The 16,827-nt window shown below is 54.7% G+C and overlaps 1 protein-coding gene across 9 annotated transcripts in view; it reads left to right on the forward strand.

Annotated features, from left to right (window-relative positions):
* The window catches only part of HDAC4 (histone deacetylase 4), a 273,484-nt gene that overhangs the window by 138,348 nt on the left and 118,309 nt on the right, over positions 1 to 16,827 (forward strand). Inside the window, exon 1 of one of the 9 annotated variants that reach the window (XM_033112078.1) lies at positions 3,628 to 3,751. The exons of the other annotated variants lie outside the window; for them this stretch is intronic. The gene's annotated coding sequence lies outside the window, so the exon portion shown is untranslated. Of the gene's footprint in view, positions 1 to 3,627; positions 3,752 to 16,827 lie in introns of those variants that run through there. 9 annotated transcript variants of the gene reach the window in all.

Genomic DNA, 16,827 nt, shown 5'->3' on the forward strand with positions numbered 1-16,827 from the left:
AGGGTGGTTTCTTTTCAAGGCTATATAACAAGGGTGCAGTTTTTAAAAGAAAATTCTGGAATCTTAAGCTACAGAAACTCGGGAGAACTTATCCAAACCAGTAAAAGACTGAGGTTTGACGCTAGCCATGGATCCCCAAATCTTAAAGGGTGTCTGAGCACCGTTCTGTTAAAGCAGTTACTGAATTCCTCGACACTCCTCTTGAATTTTTGAGCAGAAGTAAGCGACGGAAGTCTGCTGGTGCTGGAAGCTTCTGTACCTCCCAGGCCTGTTTTGTTGTTGTCGTTGTTTGGTTTGGTTTGTTGAGAGGAAATGTGAAACGAACACAAATAGGAGATACATGTGACCTCAGGGAAAGCTTTGAAACCTTCCTTCATTGGATCCGGAAGCTATTAATTACCTTCGGAAGTAGGTTCCTGCGAACATAACCTCAGTTGTGACTCTTACTTGACACTGTTGTGTGTTTTCAGTGTAAAGCTGGACTGCCGGAGGCAGCACACTGAAGGACTAATGGTCACCTTTGGTGACTCGTAAGGGTGACGCCTGTTAAGTGCCAGGCAGGAGTGGCAGAAGAAGAGAGCGGTCTTTGGCTTTCTTCTTCTGGTGCAGGCTTGACTCCGATCTGTGGTCTCCTTCTGTACTTCTCAGTAAGGAGCTCTGTTCTGGCGCACAGTAGGGCATGTGCAGGCACATAGTGGGCACTCAGCACCCACCCCCCACTGAGCGTGTGCACAGCGTAGCAGGTTGCCTGCAGTGCTTTTCCTGTTTTCTCATCTGTTTGAAATTTTGGAGGAAAAATGAAATGTAGACCTTAAAGACATCAATGAAATCTGGACATTTGAACACTGCAAAAAATTCCCCCAGTTTGATTTGCTTAGTTTTAACAAATGTGGAGCATGTTCCCAGTTTCCTCCATCAAGTTCACCTGAGGCCCTCTGCAAATAGCCATGACTTAAAGGCCAGATTTACGAGTCCGTAGCCCACATACTGCAACACCCGAGAGTAACGGCAGCTTTGTCTGTGGAGGCTGTGCCTGGGTGGGTTCATTTATGAGCTGTTCGGAAATGCCTGGGAGTCACTTTGGGGGAACAGGGGAGCTGAGGGCCAAGAATAGCTGCAGACCAGAGAGCGCGTCTGCACTGTGGCTCGTAGTCACTGCCGTGGTCACGAGGGGCGATGCTCAGCGGCCCTCAGATCCCAGCCTCCCCTCAGCAGGCAGGTGGCCAGTCCTCTGAGCCTCGGCTGCCTCTCGTTGTCACTTGCTGCGTCACATGCTGCTGTCCTGGCCGGGGCATCAGGTGACCCGGAAGTGCAGCAGGCATCTGCGTCCCCTCCACCCTCCTATGTGTCAGGCAACCGGCTTGGCTTACTGCCGCCCCCCGGTCTGCCCGCACCCAGCCTCTGGGCTCTGCTGCTTCCCCCAGCGTGGCCGCCTCCCCCTCCACCAGCCCAGAAAGCCTTTGCGATGACATCCCCAGGACCCACTGTCCTCATCTGAGGGGAGGTGACCCCAGCACAGTTGTGAAGTGAATGACATGTGCCCTCTGGTTACAGTGTGACCTGCGGCCTGGCTTGTGGTCCTGTGGACACCAATTTGGAAGTTTCCCCTCTAAGCACTGCAGCGCTGTCTTCCCACGGGAGCAGAGGTTCCATCTCCCGGGCTGGGGGTCAAGACCCCGTCCCCTGCCGCTAGGTGTGACCCTATTTGGTGCACCTGGTAAGGCGGGGACCTGTCACTCACCCATGTTGTCTCACTAAGAACTTGGTTCTCTCTGGATTTGTCCCCATTTGTGTTGGTGATTTTTAAAAAATCCACATAGTGTTTTAGTGGGATCCTGGGGGAGCCGGATGCAGGACGGTGTTCAGTCTGCGCGTTTTGACCAGAAATGCCTCTCCGGTGCTGTGGGCACCCCATGTTGGCTGAGCCCAAGCTCGGCCCCACCGCCCGGCCATGGCCCACCCTGCCCAGCGTGGTTGCCTCATTTCCCGCCACTGCTCATGCAATGTCCCCAGCTTGAGGAGGAAGCTGAAGGCCCCCTCCGCTGGGTGGGAAGCATATTGTTGGGTTCCTGTGTGTGGCACAAGCTACTCTACCCTAGGGAGCTTGTGTCGTCACTGTGGCCCTAGAACCATGCTACAAAGAGCCCTGTGTGGCCGGCGACAGGCACGGGCACGGGAAGCACACACTTCCTGGGAGCAGTGCAGTGGGCGGGGACGTCGGTGGCCCTGCTCTGGCGCCCCGAAGCTGGCTGCATGGCCACACGAGCCCGGCTGTGGTGAGATGGCAGCTGGCTGTCTCTCCATCTTACGGGAAGAAGGTAGCAGTCGTGGCAGCGACCCTGAGGTCCGTGTTGGTGTGGAAAGTAGAGAACTGTCCTTTCATGTACTTGGGATATTTGGAAGTTCTACATGATTATTGGGCAGAAGAAAGGGTCTTTTACAACTCAGAATTTTGTTGTGTTTGTTTATTACAAGTGTCACTTGCGGCCACGTGTGTCCAGGATGCATTGACGCGTGTAGTGACACCAATTGGGGGAAAAGTGCTTTTTGTGTTTTTATCTCTCTCTCTCCTCCGTGTTCTATTCTTTAGGGCACAGGGTGGAATGCAGTGTATCCAAAGAGTGTGCACCCCAGAAATGGGAACCCTAGAAATGGGAACCCTGGAAACGGGAACCCTGGAAATGGGAACCCCGTCTACGGTGGCTAAAGTGCATCCAGCCAGAATCAGGATGGTGGCATGTTAACTCTTGTCCCTCTTCCCTTGTGTCCGATGAAGACGATTTCAGTTCTTCGTGGTCACACCGTAGCGTAAACGTTTGTCATGCCAATAACCGCCGTCAAGGACAGACTGCCATTTTTTAGGGAGAAGTCCCGTTTCCAGAGCCTCACAGCAGTGGGCCCTGACTCAACCCAGGCTCTCTGTGGCACCGTTGGCAGGGAGGGGAAGGGCTGGCGTGCCGTTCAGTCCCACTGAGACCCACTGAGCACCTGGCTGTGGCTAGCCTTGGGGAAGGACCCTGCAGGGCCTGCCAGCCATGCTGCCCTTTGCCCCCGGAGCCTTGATGAGGAACAGAGGGGACGTGCAGACGTGGGGGTGTGGGAGCAGAGAGCTGTCTGCCCAGCTTGTCTAGCTTTGTCTGTTTTACTGTCTTTCACAGAACCGACTTCTGCCTCTGGTCATCTTCTGTTGTACATTTATTTTCGATTTCGTTAATTGCTGTTCTTTATTCTGCTTTTTTGAGGGGGTCAGTTATTCAGGTATCCTTGTTCTGAATTCATGGGTCGAACATTTAGCACACTAATTTTAGGGCTTTCTTCCTTTGACATAGCAGTTAAGGTTACATAGTCCTGTACGAATGGAGCTGCTCCTGGTAAGTTCTAATTTGTAGGATTTGGTTTGTAGCCTCTTTAAAATTTGTCTGATGGTTATTTTTTGAAAAGAAAGGAACTACTTAGAAGTGTTTTTCATCTGAAGGTATGAAGTTTTCAAGCCATCTTTCTGTCCTTGATATCTCGGCGCCTGTGTTGGGTTAGAAATCACCTCGTCTTCGCGTTTTGTTGAGTCACACACTGTGGTCCTGTTTCCTGATTTCACTGTGTGCCCGAGCTTTGTTCTCCGCGGTCGGGGGCTGGATTCTCACCATGCCCAGTCATTCAGACTTGGGGCAGGAAATCACACAGAGCTTCAGCTCACGTGAGGCGGTGGTCAGTGCGTGGAGCAAAGGCCGTGGGGACTGATGCCGTTCTTGGGGTGGGTTTCTGTGTTTTTAGTGTGGTGGCTGAGGCAGGTGTCACTGCCGAGACGTCGGGCTGGCTCACTCAGTCCTTCACTCACGGTGACTGGGCCTTCTAGGTGCCAGTCACTGCCTTGGCACCGGGGCTGCATGGATTTCTGAAGGAAACGTCCCCATTTCTGGAGCTCCTGTTTTACCAGGGGCAGAGGACACTGAATACGCACAGTGAGTGCAGCAGGAGAGAGGTGGGGTCAGGGCTGGGCAGGCCTGGTGGAGGTGACACGAGCTAGTGGAGAAGGGACAGCAGGTCTGGAGGACTGGCAGGGCCCAGAGCGGCCAGTGCAGAGGCCTGAGGCGACACAGGTGTACTGGCCGCGTGGCTGGAAATGCTGCACTGGGCTCCTGCAGGTCACAGAGGGATGTGAGGCCACCGTGAGCAATGAGGCTTCGCCTTTGGGCGAGTGGGGAGCCGGGTGCTGGCGCTTCCGGGTACAGTGACCCGCCCCCAACCTTGTGCAGCACAGAATCTGGTACTGGCCCGCGGGCTCCGGCAGGGTGGACACACGGGGTGTGGTGAAAATCACTGCGATTCGAGCCATGTTGGATGCGTTTACGGAGGACGTGGGGTGGGGGCTGGGATGGAACCCCTCGGGGAACGACGGCAGGAGGCGGGCACAGAGCAGCTGGGTGCCCGGGTGCCATGGGTTGTGGTGGGGAGCACGGGTGAAGTGACCTTGGCCGAGACGAGGGCTGGGGTCGGACAGGTGACTGTTGGAAAGTCACGCCCCATTGGAGGTATTGGGTCAGCAGCTGTGAACATGAGCCCCGCTGGGCGGGGGCTGAGGCTGGGGGCTGCAGGTTGGGAGTCAGTGGCACAAAGATGGGCTGGAAATGGCGTCTGCCGAGGGACGGGACCTCCAGGCCACGCCTGCGATGCACACATTGTTTGTGATTCTTTTCTACAGACGGTGTTTACCTAGACTTACCAGTGCGTTTTTGACCAAATCATACTACTTTGTGGAGTGTCTCTGTTTCTCAGGAGTGTCTCAGTCTCTGCTCTGTGCACAAGACATGGTGAGGCCAAAAAGAAACCCCCACGGGGCCATAGGGGAGGCATACCACTATAGTCTCGCTGGCGGCTGGGTTGGAGACACAGGAAGCAGGAGCCACAGTCTGCTGCTGTCTGCTTCTCCACCAACCAACCCACCAACAACGCCCTGTCCATGGCTCCGTGGGTGTTCCTTTTTGGCCTCACCATATCCTGCGTTCTTGTGCGGGGAGCGGGACCAGAGACCTTGCACGACACATGGCGCAGCGAGCAGGGTACAGTGCCGGCCAAAGCTCTCCGAAGGGCAGTGGAGCAGTTTGTGCGTATGAACATTCAGTCTCAGAAGCCCGTGAGGAGCGGTGCCAGGAGCAGGAAACGCGATCTGCCTGGGAGAAACGTGACCCCTCGGTGAATGGGTGGTTCTCAAGCCTCCGGATGGCACGCCGCCCTGGTGGCTATAGCAGGCATCGCCTGCTTTTTGGTGGTCTGCAGCTGCCGTGGGCTCTGAGGGTTGTGGACGTCTTACACCGGGGCCTCCACCCAATCGAATGCCTGGGGCAGTGAGCAGGGTTCCTTCCGGCCAGGTAAGAACGATGTCTGACTCTGGGTAGGAGGACATGTGGCCCCTACACAGTGTGTGGTGCCCAGTGGCCACCGTTCTCAGGAATTGAACCCCCATGGAGGGGTGGGAAGATGTGGGCGGTTCCCCAACCAGCATAGGCCGGAGAAAGCAAAGGTCGTTGCAGCCGTGGGGGTTGGGCAGTGCTTGCTGAGGCAGCCCAGATGCGGGACTTGTAGTCTCAGGAGGAAACACCTGCTGGGTCCTTGGTGGAGGATGTGGGTGAGGTTGAGGTCGTCCCTTACCCCCGGGTTGAGGAGGACTTGGAGCCCTCGCCCTGCGGAGAGGGCACACACTGTGAGGCTAACGCACAGCCCTGGCAAATGACTGTGGACTATGGGGAATTGCCTTCCATCCCTGATTTGATGGACCGCTTGACTGTTTGCTTGGGAACGTACCACCATGTAGTGGAACTGGCAGATGTTTGCTTCCTGTGTCTCGCCCGGCCGCTGTCAAGACCAGTGCAGGAAGACCCTTTGTTGGGGTGCAGATGGATGTTTACTTCCTGTGTCTCGACCAGGCACCATGGAGAATATACAAGCACCTTGGCTGCGAGCCACTTCTTTTCCAGCGCCTTTTCCACCCTGAGAACCCTGGCCGAGCCCAAAAAGTAGGTGGACATCGAGGGACAACCCCTGGGACGTTACTTGAACTGGACTGAAACTTTTTCTCATGAGTTGGGTTCCTGATACAGGGCCCCTCATGGAAGACGCTTGTCATGTAGATTGTAGGGTTGGAGTGTGGGGACAGAGTCCCAGAGAGCACTTTCCAGGCTCTCGGCCTCACGCGGAAAGGTGCTGGCTTGGGTAGTAGATGGCCATCAGCTGTGACTAGTTGGCCATGAGCTGTAACCAGTGAGCCATTAGCCACTGATATAACTGTCGTGGCTACGCTGGCAAGGGGGTTGTTGGTAGGTTGGTTGGCAGAGAAGTGGACGGCGGGTTGTGGATCGTGTGGCTCCTGCTTCCTGTGTCTCCAACCCAGCTGCCAGCGAGACGATAGTGGTGTGACTCCCCCGTCCATGGCTCCGTGGGTGTTCCTTTTGGCCTCACCATGTCCTGCGTTCTTGTGTGGGGAGTGGGACCAGAGACCCTGCCTGACAGGAGTTATCTCTGCTTTGCAATGAGAGTGACTGTGTTGAGCTGCAGGAGCAGGGCCCCCACACCTTCATTCGGGGAGCCCAGCATCGCCGCCCTGCATCGCCGAGAATCCCGGTAGTGATGGCCATCCCCATACAGTGGGCCGGCGCTCATTCCTCCCGCGGCCCGGCGCTCATTCCTCCGCGGCCCGGCCGTGATTCCTCCAGCACTTTGTTCCCTGGCCTTGCGTTCTCCTGGAGAGGCTGCAAGAGGCAAAGGAACCTCACCCTGGTTACATGGACATTAAGCGGCTGAATTTTTGCAAGTGTCTGGGTGTTCTCCACCCCCCAGCAACACACACTCAAGTCCCACATTTCCAAGTGCCTGGTGGGTTTCCCCCACCCGACCCTCCATGATCCACAAATGCTGGAAAGAAGCTGGGTTTCTTTGCATTCCTCCTCTGGACGTGTGTGTGGTCCAGCTAGGGTGAGCCTGTCCCCGGAAAGCCCAGGTGGAATGCTCGCTGCTGCCCACGGGCACAGCCCCCACCCCACCCACCCTGCGCTGGAAGAGACCCGTCACCCCGACAAAGGCAGCCCTGCTCAGGCTGGCCTCTTTGCTGCCCTCTCTTCTTCCCTCTCCAAGTGGAAGAAACACCTATTTTTAAATATTATTTCAACTGTTATTATTAAGTAATATTGGTTCCTACTGCAACCCAGCTGTTAGGTAAAATACATAACCAAACGTTTGGAGGTTGCTAAGAAGGAAATTCTGAAATATGCTCTTTGTATTATGTAAACTTGACCTTATGTAACTGACATGGCAAGGACAATTGCAGAGGAGATTTGTGGCTTTCTCAGACCACTGGAACTATTTTTGATTTTCAGATAATGTATTTTTATCCACTGAGTTTCGGGCAATCAAAATGGCTTTCAGACGGTAACGTACAGGTGTGAGCACAGCCAGAGCCCAGGTGTGGGCAGGTAATGGGGGCCAGGGGGTGTGACCCGATTTGATCCAGGTGTCAGCACTTGCGGCTGAGTGACTTGGGCAGGCGGCCAGCACCTCCCCAGTCGGGGTTTCCCATCTGTGGGATCCAGTCACCACTGGGAGCATTTCGTGGGGTTTTGAGGACGAAAGGAGGGAAGAGAAGCAAAGGTCTTAACAAGAGCTCAGTGGTAACACATTAGGTTTTCTTGTTGTTGTTGTTATTTCTATTTTATGGCCTTTGTGTTGTAATTGCATAAAATTTGAGTTCTTGTCCTGTAATACCTTGTTTATAGAATCAGGATAGCAGCGTCTCAGGTGGATTGCTCTGCCTGCCACTTGTTCCTGGAGGTGAGGTTCGTCTTTAGAAGCCACATTTATATGTGAGATCTTAAAGCCATTCCGCCGTTTGTCGTGGGGTACAGCCCAGTTCTATTTATAGTTTCTGGGAACTACATCTGTGCACTTCTTCAAAGCCAAGTTCCCCACTGCATGCCAGGTTTTTATTACAGCTCTTGCTCAATTTAAGCTTGAAAATATTTCCAAAAGACAGTTTTTCTTCTTGGAGGATACAGAACAAATTAGAAACAGGAAAAGGATTTTCTAAAGAGCTTTAAGGATAGTTCTGAAATGGGGGCTGGGGGTGAGGGCTGGGTGGGATCTAACGCTTGCTTCCTCACTCAGTTACACAGATAGGAGTGCAGATGGAGCCCTGGCAGGTACAGCCGGCGCACAGGGACTCATGCACACGGGATCCCACGGCAGTGGCCTCATGGGCCATCCTGAAAGCCAGGGTAGCCGAGTGACACGATGCCTGGGCTCCTGACCTGCAGAGCTGTGGCACGGTGGCGTCCTCCCCTGCCCGTGCAGGCGGTCCTCGGAGCCCCCCGAGGTGGCACGTGGAGACACACACTGTGTGTCAGTGACTCTTCTCTGTAGGGTCAGAGTTGGAGCACACTTTTGAGTAAAGCTCTCTGCATTGTGTCTACAGCTCAATGCTCTGATTTAAAAAGCCATCTATGTGATCTGTTAAGAAAAGTTTTGTTCTTAAAAGTCCATGATAACTGCAGTAATTTCAACTTGCCATTCGATAGGACTAGGACTTGTTGAAAAACTGTGCCCCAGGAGAGGCAGACCAATTGGGGTGGGTGGTATAAAGACGGCTCTCCACCAGCACACTGCTCTCCACCAGCATGCAGCTTTGGCTGAAAAACGCGGTTTTGGAGTTTCTCATACCTTGGAAGCGTCCTGCAGTGTCGCCGTGCGGACATAGCTGTTGTTTAGTTGGGAGGTGCTGTGTGCCCCACAGTGTCACATGGAAACAGCTGGAGGGACAGCCGGTCGAAGGGTCCTGGGACCTCTCTGTACTGCAGTCCACTGAATCTATAGTTATTTTTTAATTCATAATATTAACCAGAAAAGTCTGTTTTAAAAACTGCATCACTCACTTTTCCATCTTCTATCAGGTGAAAGTTGGGGTATTTTATTCCAGGAGATTAAAACACATGGATGTTACTAGATGAGACGCGTGAAAGCTGGATGTGTGGTTGTCATGCGGGGTCTCTGGTCCCGCTCCCCGCACAGGAACACAGGACGTGGTGAGGCCGAAAAGGAACACCCACGGAGCCATGGATAGGGGAGTCACACCACTATATTCTCGCTGGCGGCTGGGTTGGAGACACAGGAAGCAGGAGCCACACGAGCCGCAATCCAGGCTTGCCAGCGGAGCCACAGCACTTATATCAGTGGCCAGTGGCTAACTGGTTACAGCTGGCGGCCATCTACGACCCACACATTCACAGCGGGTGGCGTTTGTTCAGCTGTGAAGGTGGCCTGGGCCACCGCCCAGCACTGGCGTGCTTACTGACACCGGCGGCAGCACTGCTCGCACAGACGGACTCGCCACCTGAGTGCTGGCTGCCTCGATGGTACTGAGCCTCCTCCTAGCGCCTCTCCGGGGTGTGCACGGACCGCTCAACAAGCCCTGCCCTCCAGGAGCGTGGTCTAGTCGGGGAGGCGACACAAAGCAGATAATTAGGAGAACCACGAGGCGAGTAGGACAGGTCACACCACTGAGCACCTGCTAACCCCCATTGGACAGAGGTGGCAAGGAGCAGAGAAGCAGACAAATCTGCCTGAGGTCACAGAGACAGGAAGTGTCAACAGTCACCTGCACAGCAATTTTCTGTGGCCACCGCAGGTTACAAGTTCCCACAAACTTGGTTGCTTATGCAGCAGACACTACTTTAGTCCTTGAGGCCAGAAGTCCACTTGGGAGCTAAGATCAGGGCTTCGGCAGGTCTGTGTTCCTCCTGGAGGCTCCAGGGGAAAGTCTGTTTCCAGCTGTCTCCCGCTGCTAGGGCCACGCTCGCCTTGGCTCCTAGCCCTCCGTCTTCAAAGCCCGCCGTCGTGTCAGTCTGCCATCTGCGTCTGACTCTGACCCTCCGGCTGCCCTCTCGTAAGGACCCCTGTGGTCCCACGGGCCCACCCAGGTCATCCAGGAGAATCTCCCCACCTCAAGATCCTACACTTGGTAGATGTGTTGTCTCCATGCGTGATCCTGCTTTGGGGAAGGTTTGTGTCCTTGTTTCACGGCCCTTAGAGTGGAGTGTGTGGGGGGACGCAGAGAGTAGCATCAGCTGCGTTCTTTCCAACAAGCGGCTCCTTCAGTGTCAGGTGTGAACACCCTCCCTGCCCCTTCTTGCTCAGCCTGAAGGCGGTGGGGGGCAAAGACCGGCCATGCTGGGACTTGTAGTTTGCGTTAAAGATTCATTGGACCCCTAATAATACTCCAGAAATGCAAAACGTCCCAGGTCACAACACCTCTGCCCATCTCTTCTTGAAAACACCTGTTACTGGGCTTCAATATTAAAATCTTCTCGGCGCAGAAACTCCTCCCCATGTTTTCCGATCCCTGTGGGAGCAGTTCTAAGTCTCTGCCAGAGGGTTGTCCGTTTGGACAGGAGGCTTCATCAGATGGCCCTGTCCTCAGTGAGATGATTGTTTATAAAATATTAGGCCGGGGCGGGGGGCTGTTCCTCTGACTTTGGTTTGTTTTGGGGTGTTGTTTGCTTGTGATTAAAGAAGAGGCACGAGCAGCTACACAAGTCCTCCATGGTATTTTTAGATGCCTGATTCTGGAGAATGTGTCAGATGGCTTAAGAATGTCTGGCAGCTCAATGAACCAAAGTGGGAGGAGTCCCAGCCCCGGATTCAAAGCTGCTTTTGCAGCTCTTTCGCTGCTGAATAGTTGGGGTTGGAGACCACAGCCCTCCCTTCAGACAAAGCCCCAAGATTTGGGGTCTCCCCTGGTTGGCTGGTGATGCCTCATTCAAGTTAAACAAAGTAACAGGAAGATGGTGTTTTCAAATGCAGATATCATTCAAGTGTCTTTTATCGCAAGGTAAAGCTCAGCTCTATTGACTTCTTCATCCTCATTTAACAGTCAGGTGGTTATGGGGGCACCTGGACCATCCTGGGGACCCACACTCTTAGAAGTGGGACGTTTGGGCACTGGAGAAGCAGCAAGGGCTGGCTGGGAAAGGGACAGCGTCCCTCAGTTATCTCCAGCTTTCTAGAATTGTGGACTGTGAGGGCACCATTCTGTGTTTGTATGATTAAAAATTAAGATGGAAGGAACACTGTGTTTCCTCCTGTGGGAAATTGTCATTTAAAATTCATTTTGAATAGATCAACTTCAACTGGAACTTAATGACGTTTGAGTTTTCGTGGCTTTAGGTGATTAAAGTTGGTGGCTCCGTGGTGCAGTAGCATCTGCCTTCCAGGAAGGGGGCATTTAAGGTTCCTGCATCTCACCTTTCAGGAAATGGACAAAAGGGTCTGCAAGCCGGTGTCTGTCCCCTTTTGGCGACATGTCTGAACGTAAGTGGCCTTAAGCATTTGTGCGTGTGCTGTAAGGCTCAGTGATGGGTCCGTGCACCAGGCCACGGAATGCCACCTTTCCTTGTTTCTCCTTGCAGGGTGCCACGGGCACGGCTGGTCTCCCCTGGGGAGGGTCGGGCACCCCTCCAGCCCCTTCCAGGGCTGCACCCCTGGGTGACCCCGTGTCAGAGTTTTTCTTGTTGGCTGTGTTGTGGGCACTGTTCTAAGAATCGGGGAGGTAGAATGTTTCCTTTATTATCAGAGGACCCTGTAACCAACCCCAGATGAGTCCTGTTTGGTGAGCAGTGGAATGAGACATTGCCCTGCGTGGATTTTGGGGCCTGGTCTCCCCGGGGGCTCCGAGCCTTTTTGCTCATAGGCCTAGCAGTGCTGGTCAACCCCTCACCGTTAACACAAACCCTGTTCTCAACTTTGTCTTGGACTTGCTTTCATTCAAAAGCAAGTTTTGCCATCGACATCTGGTTCCTCAACCAGCATGCAGTTTAGTGCTGTTTTCTGAGCTTGTGAACGTGGTGTTTACTGATGCGCTTCTGCAGTGTTTCCCCAGCATTGTTCCTGAGAGTCACTCAAGGTTTCTGTGTAGCTGGAACTCATTTATTTTCACTGCTACACATAATCACACGCTCCTAACACGCCACAGCTCATCTGTCCTTGTGTCCATGGCTGTTGGGGCAGTTCCCAGTCAGCCCTGCTTTAATGATGATTCTTGCACGTTCTGTACGCATGTGCAGGAACGTCGCAGGTGTGGGTGCACCTGGGGGGAGGGGAACTGCTGGGTCCTAGAACCACGTGCCAGCTTTACGAGAGAAAGCCACTGCTTTCCCAGGCCATTCTCATTTCCACTGCTGAGGCTTCCGGCACTGACTGCGCAGAGCCTCCCACGCGTGGTAACGTCGGCGCGCAGTGGGTGTAGACTCAGACGTCTGTGGTCTGACTGGCTTTCCTTGGGTGGTAGTGTGGGCCAGCAGGTTAGCCATTTTTCTGCCTCCGAGAGGGCTCTTTACAGCAGTCACTTACACGTTACAGATACAAGGACTCTGTCAGGCCTACGCAGCGTTGACCGTCTTCTCCGCCAGCAGTCTTCCACTTTGCAATAGGTCTGCTGAGCAGAAATCTGTAATGTAAATGCAGTCGAACTGATCTTTTGTCTCTTGTGGTAAGGGCTTTTTGCATCTTGAGTTTTTATTTCCCAGGTGATGAGCATATTTTCCAGTAGTCTCCTCTGAAGGTTTTTTAATGTTGTCGGTTACATTTGTCTTAATCCCTGTGGAATTAACTTTGGCCTGTGGTGTGAATAGGGGTGAATTCCATCTTTCCATGAACGCAAACTTTAAATACTCTGCTCAGGTGTCTGCAGAGGACGTGTAACCTTCTTCAGAGCCCCGTGGCTGCTTTTGGGTTCGTTCTTCCATACGGACAAATGATACGCTTCTTTTTTAACCACAGGCGGGATCCTCGGATGTGAAGGGCCAACTTAAGTGATACACGGACTTTCCCCTGCATATATTTTTTAGTTTATTGTTTGGCTCGGGGTCCAGTTAACATTCATACATGGTGGTTAGTATGTCTCCTAAGCCTATAGTTAACCTGTAGGATGATCTTCCCGACCTTTTGTTTGTTTGTGTGTTTTTTGACCCTTGAGGTTCATCTAAAGATACTGGATGGTTTATCCCATAGTTTCCCATGCTCTACATTTTGCTTGATTTCGTCCCTGTCTTGTCACTGGAATGCCTGTCTCCTGTATGTTGGCAGCTTCATCTGGAGGTCTGATGAGGCCCCGTGTGCATGTTGCTGGAAGACCTGACCCACGCAGTGAGCGTTTCATCGAGAGGCACCCACTGTGTGTGCTTAGCAGCCGGGTTTTTCTCAGGATTCTTTTTGGTTGAACTTGCCCTACTTCCTCACTCTGCTCTGGGAGCAACATGCTCTGTTTCTGTTTCTCTGTGAGGCGTGAAGCGTTACTACAGGCACTTCAGTGTTTAAAGTGGGAGGGTGTCTGCCCATCCCCCACACCCCCCCTCCCAACTGGCCTCTTCTCAGGTGTTTCCGTTGGCTGCACTGGAACCGCACAGCTAGGTGTCGTCATTGTTCTTGTCTTGCTCGGGTGTTTTGGGGCTGTGCGCATACTCGTCCGTTCCTCTGCCCCCCTTTCTTCCTGCGTCTCAGACACTCTAGGGCCTCCCCTTAACTGAAGGCTCGTAGGGGGTGTTGGATCTGGCACGTGTCTGACTCCCGTGTGTATTCTGCCGTCGTTCTGGGAGGACGTTTCCCTGCGTACGCAGTTCTAGCCTCACCGTGTCTTCTCTTCGCGCTCAGCGCGCACTGTTTCCTGTCTGTGCCCGCATGTCCCTCGTGGGGCAGCCACGCCGACATGCCCGTGTCTGCTGAGCCCGTTCACCCTGAGATTGTCTTCATTTGTTGTCTGTTTTCTCCTGCGTGGTTGTGCTTTGTGTGTCTGCAGAGTCATGTCTTCCACCTCCAGTTCTGGAACATTTCCAGCCACCTGTCTTCAAACACTGCCTCTGCAGAGGTCAGAGCGCGGGCTTTGACCCTCCCTGGCTGGTTGCGGCCACAGGGTTGCTGACTCATCACTGTAGATGACGGGAGACGGGCAGGAAGAGGGGGTATCTCAGCAGTCAGCTGGGGCCTGCTGGCGGGCGGGTGAGAAAGGAGGGGAGCCCAGGCGTCATCGGACGGGCACTTCTAATTTATACAGAAACCTTCTGATCGCCAAGCTTCTGCTCCTTTGTCTTCATTCCGTTCCCTTCATTCTCCTGGGCTACAAAGAGCTTTTTATTTCTTTCACACAGGGAGAGAAGGGGGGTGGGGAGCTGACCTAAAGTGGCCAGCAGCTGCCGTGCACTCAGACCCAGGCCTGAGGGCAGGAAGCCGGGCTTTGTCCCCCCTCCACCCGTCAGTGGAATCTCATTCCTCGGTGCCTTGTAACTCTGGACTGTCTCTGGGGCCTCCTCCGTCACCTGAGGTTCCATGTCTGTCAGAACCGAGGGACCCCTTCCCTGTGAGTTCAGGAGGCTGGGCCAAGGCGGGGGGGCCGGGCAGGTGGGTGCCTCCCCCCACTCTGTGTTGAATGGGGGTGGGGTGGAGGGGGGCCTGTCCAAGGTGGCCTTAGCTTGGAGGTGGGCTGCTCCTTCCAGGGTTTAGCTTGGCTCCTGGGCCTGGAGCTGACGTGTGGATCTGGTTGTGAAGCCGCCCTGGCAGGTCATACCGTGTTTCCCCGAAAATAAGGCCTAGCCGGACCCTCATCTCTAATGCGTCTTTTGGAGCAAAAATTAACATAGGACCTGGTCTTATTTTAATATAATATAAGACTGGGTATGATATAATATATAATATAATATACCGGGTCTTATATTAATTTTTGCTCCAAAAGACACATTAGAGCTGATGGTCCGACTAGGTCTTATTTTGGGGGAAACACGGTAGCTGATGAAGAGGGTGGGTGGGGCTCCGTCTTTTCTCTTCCACCCCACGTCTGTGCCCATGTGCGCCCGTCAGTAAACACATGCCTTTAAGGAATACGGTGCAGGGACGTGCCAGCCCAGTCTGCTCATTTATGAAACCCCAGGTCTGTTTCAGTTAACCTGGATTTCAGCCTAAACACCAAACTAACTATGTGGATTGTAATTCCAGGACAGGGAACCAGGGCTTCTGGTCCTTCCCGTGGGGCCCTGAAGCGGAATCCCTACTGTTTTCCAGTCACACCTCCTCACTCCTGGTTAAAGTACAGAATGGGGATTTTCTAAGTCTGAGCGTGGTCAGCCCTGCTTTCATCCTTGGCTCCTGTAGGAACCCATGGTTGGTTTTCCTAGAAATCACTTGATTATTACAAAGGGAAGTGTCCGTTCCAGGAAAGGGGTGCTGTTCTCCTTCATGCTCCGGCCACTGCTGTCGTCCCCACCCCTGTGAGTGCAACATGTGCCTCAGACAGGGAAATTCTCCCCATCCCGTCTGTCCCTGCCTGCCTGTGCCGGGGACCCTCCCTGTGCCCGTGGGCCCTGCCTGTGCCGGGGGCCCTCCCTGTGCCCATGGGCCCTGCCTGTGCCGGGGGCCCTCCCTGTGCCCGTGGGCCCTCCCTGTGCCGGGGGCCCTCCCTGTGCCCGTGGGCCCTGCCTGTGCCGGGGGCCCTCCCTGTGCCCGTGGGCCCTCCCTGTGCCGGGGGCCCTCCCTGTGCCCGTGGACCCTCCCTGTGCCCGTGGGCCCTCCCTGTGCCGGGGGCCCTCCCTGTGCCCGTGGGCCCTGCCTGTGCCGGGGGCCCTCCCTGTGCCCGTGGGCCCTGCCTGTGCCGGGGGCCCTCCCTGTGCCCGTGGGCCCTCCCTGTGCCGGGGGCCCTCCCTGTGCCTGTGGGCCCCCTGTGCCTGCTCTGGGGACGGTAGAATCTGCCAAGCTTGGGAATCTGTTGGGCTCTGTGGGCTGTAAGGAACAGGCTTCAGCGTTTTGTGCTACTGATCAGACCCCGGATGTCAGGCCAGGACCTTCTCTTCTCCCCTCCCCTGCCCTAGCTCTGAAGTGGGGAGCTCGTGGAAGGCTGTCCTTCTAGATGCCCATGGAAGCTTCTGGAAGGCTCAGCTGCCCTGGGGCAGTGCTTGCTGTCCTGGGGTCTGCGGAGCTACTGCCCGTGACTAGATGAGGTCGGGGCTTGTCTGCCCTTCCTCACACTCGTCCATGACTCTGCCTTCAGCTGTCAGACATGCAGACGCAGAGGGCTCAGCCTGCACCCTCCTGGGGGACTCTCTCCGGCATCCTGACCACCAGGTTTCATCTTGGCGTCTTCATCACCCTCAGCGTAAAAAGCGCTTCCTGGCCCACGTTTTGGGGAACAGGGTTCAGGAGCACGAGGCAGACGGGCTCAGCTCAGCCCCCTTGGGAATGGGAAAGGCGCCAGCCCCTCCTGGACACGCACTCTGCCCGGTCGGATGCCCGGAGTGATTTTCTCTCTGCATTGGCACAGGCCCCATGACAGATGACTCCGGGTCCAGGCTGCGTGCTGGTCTCTGGAAGGACCCTGGGCCAAACGCATGGCACAAGCCACGTGCCAGCGTTCCCACATCAGCCCAATGCCCCACCACAGGCAGGTGCCCTGCCGTTCCCTCGGATCACGGAGGCCAGGCGCCTTCTCCCAGGTCAGTGGCCCAGGAGCCCTCGCTCTGCCACTGTCCCCGTCTTGTTGGTGACCCATGTGTGGGAAGCCCTGTCATGTCCTCATGCTCTGACCCACGCTGTGGATGTTTGGGGAGACCAGTTGTCTCTCCGGCATGTCCTATGGGCTGACGTCACAGTGGCTCCGGCCTCCGTTTGCTCCGTAGCTTTACTTGGGAAACCGTCCTGTAGCCTAGAGCCGGACACCACAGGGCTGGTTTCCACATGGAGTCCCCTCCTCACCTCAAATGGCTCCCATGCTGTTTTGCCCGGACACGGACGGGGAGAGCACGCTTGCTT

Source organism: Rhinolophus ferrumequinum, chromosome 8 (genome assembly GCF_004115265.2).
Source record: "Rhinolophus ferrumequinum isolate MPI-CBG mRhiFer1 chromosome 8, mRhiFer1_v1.p, whole genome shotgun sequence".
Classification (NCBI taxonomy): Eukaryota; Metazoa; Chordata; class Mammalia; order Chiroptera; family Rhinolophidae; genus Rhinolophus; species Rhinolophus ferrumequinum.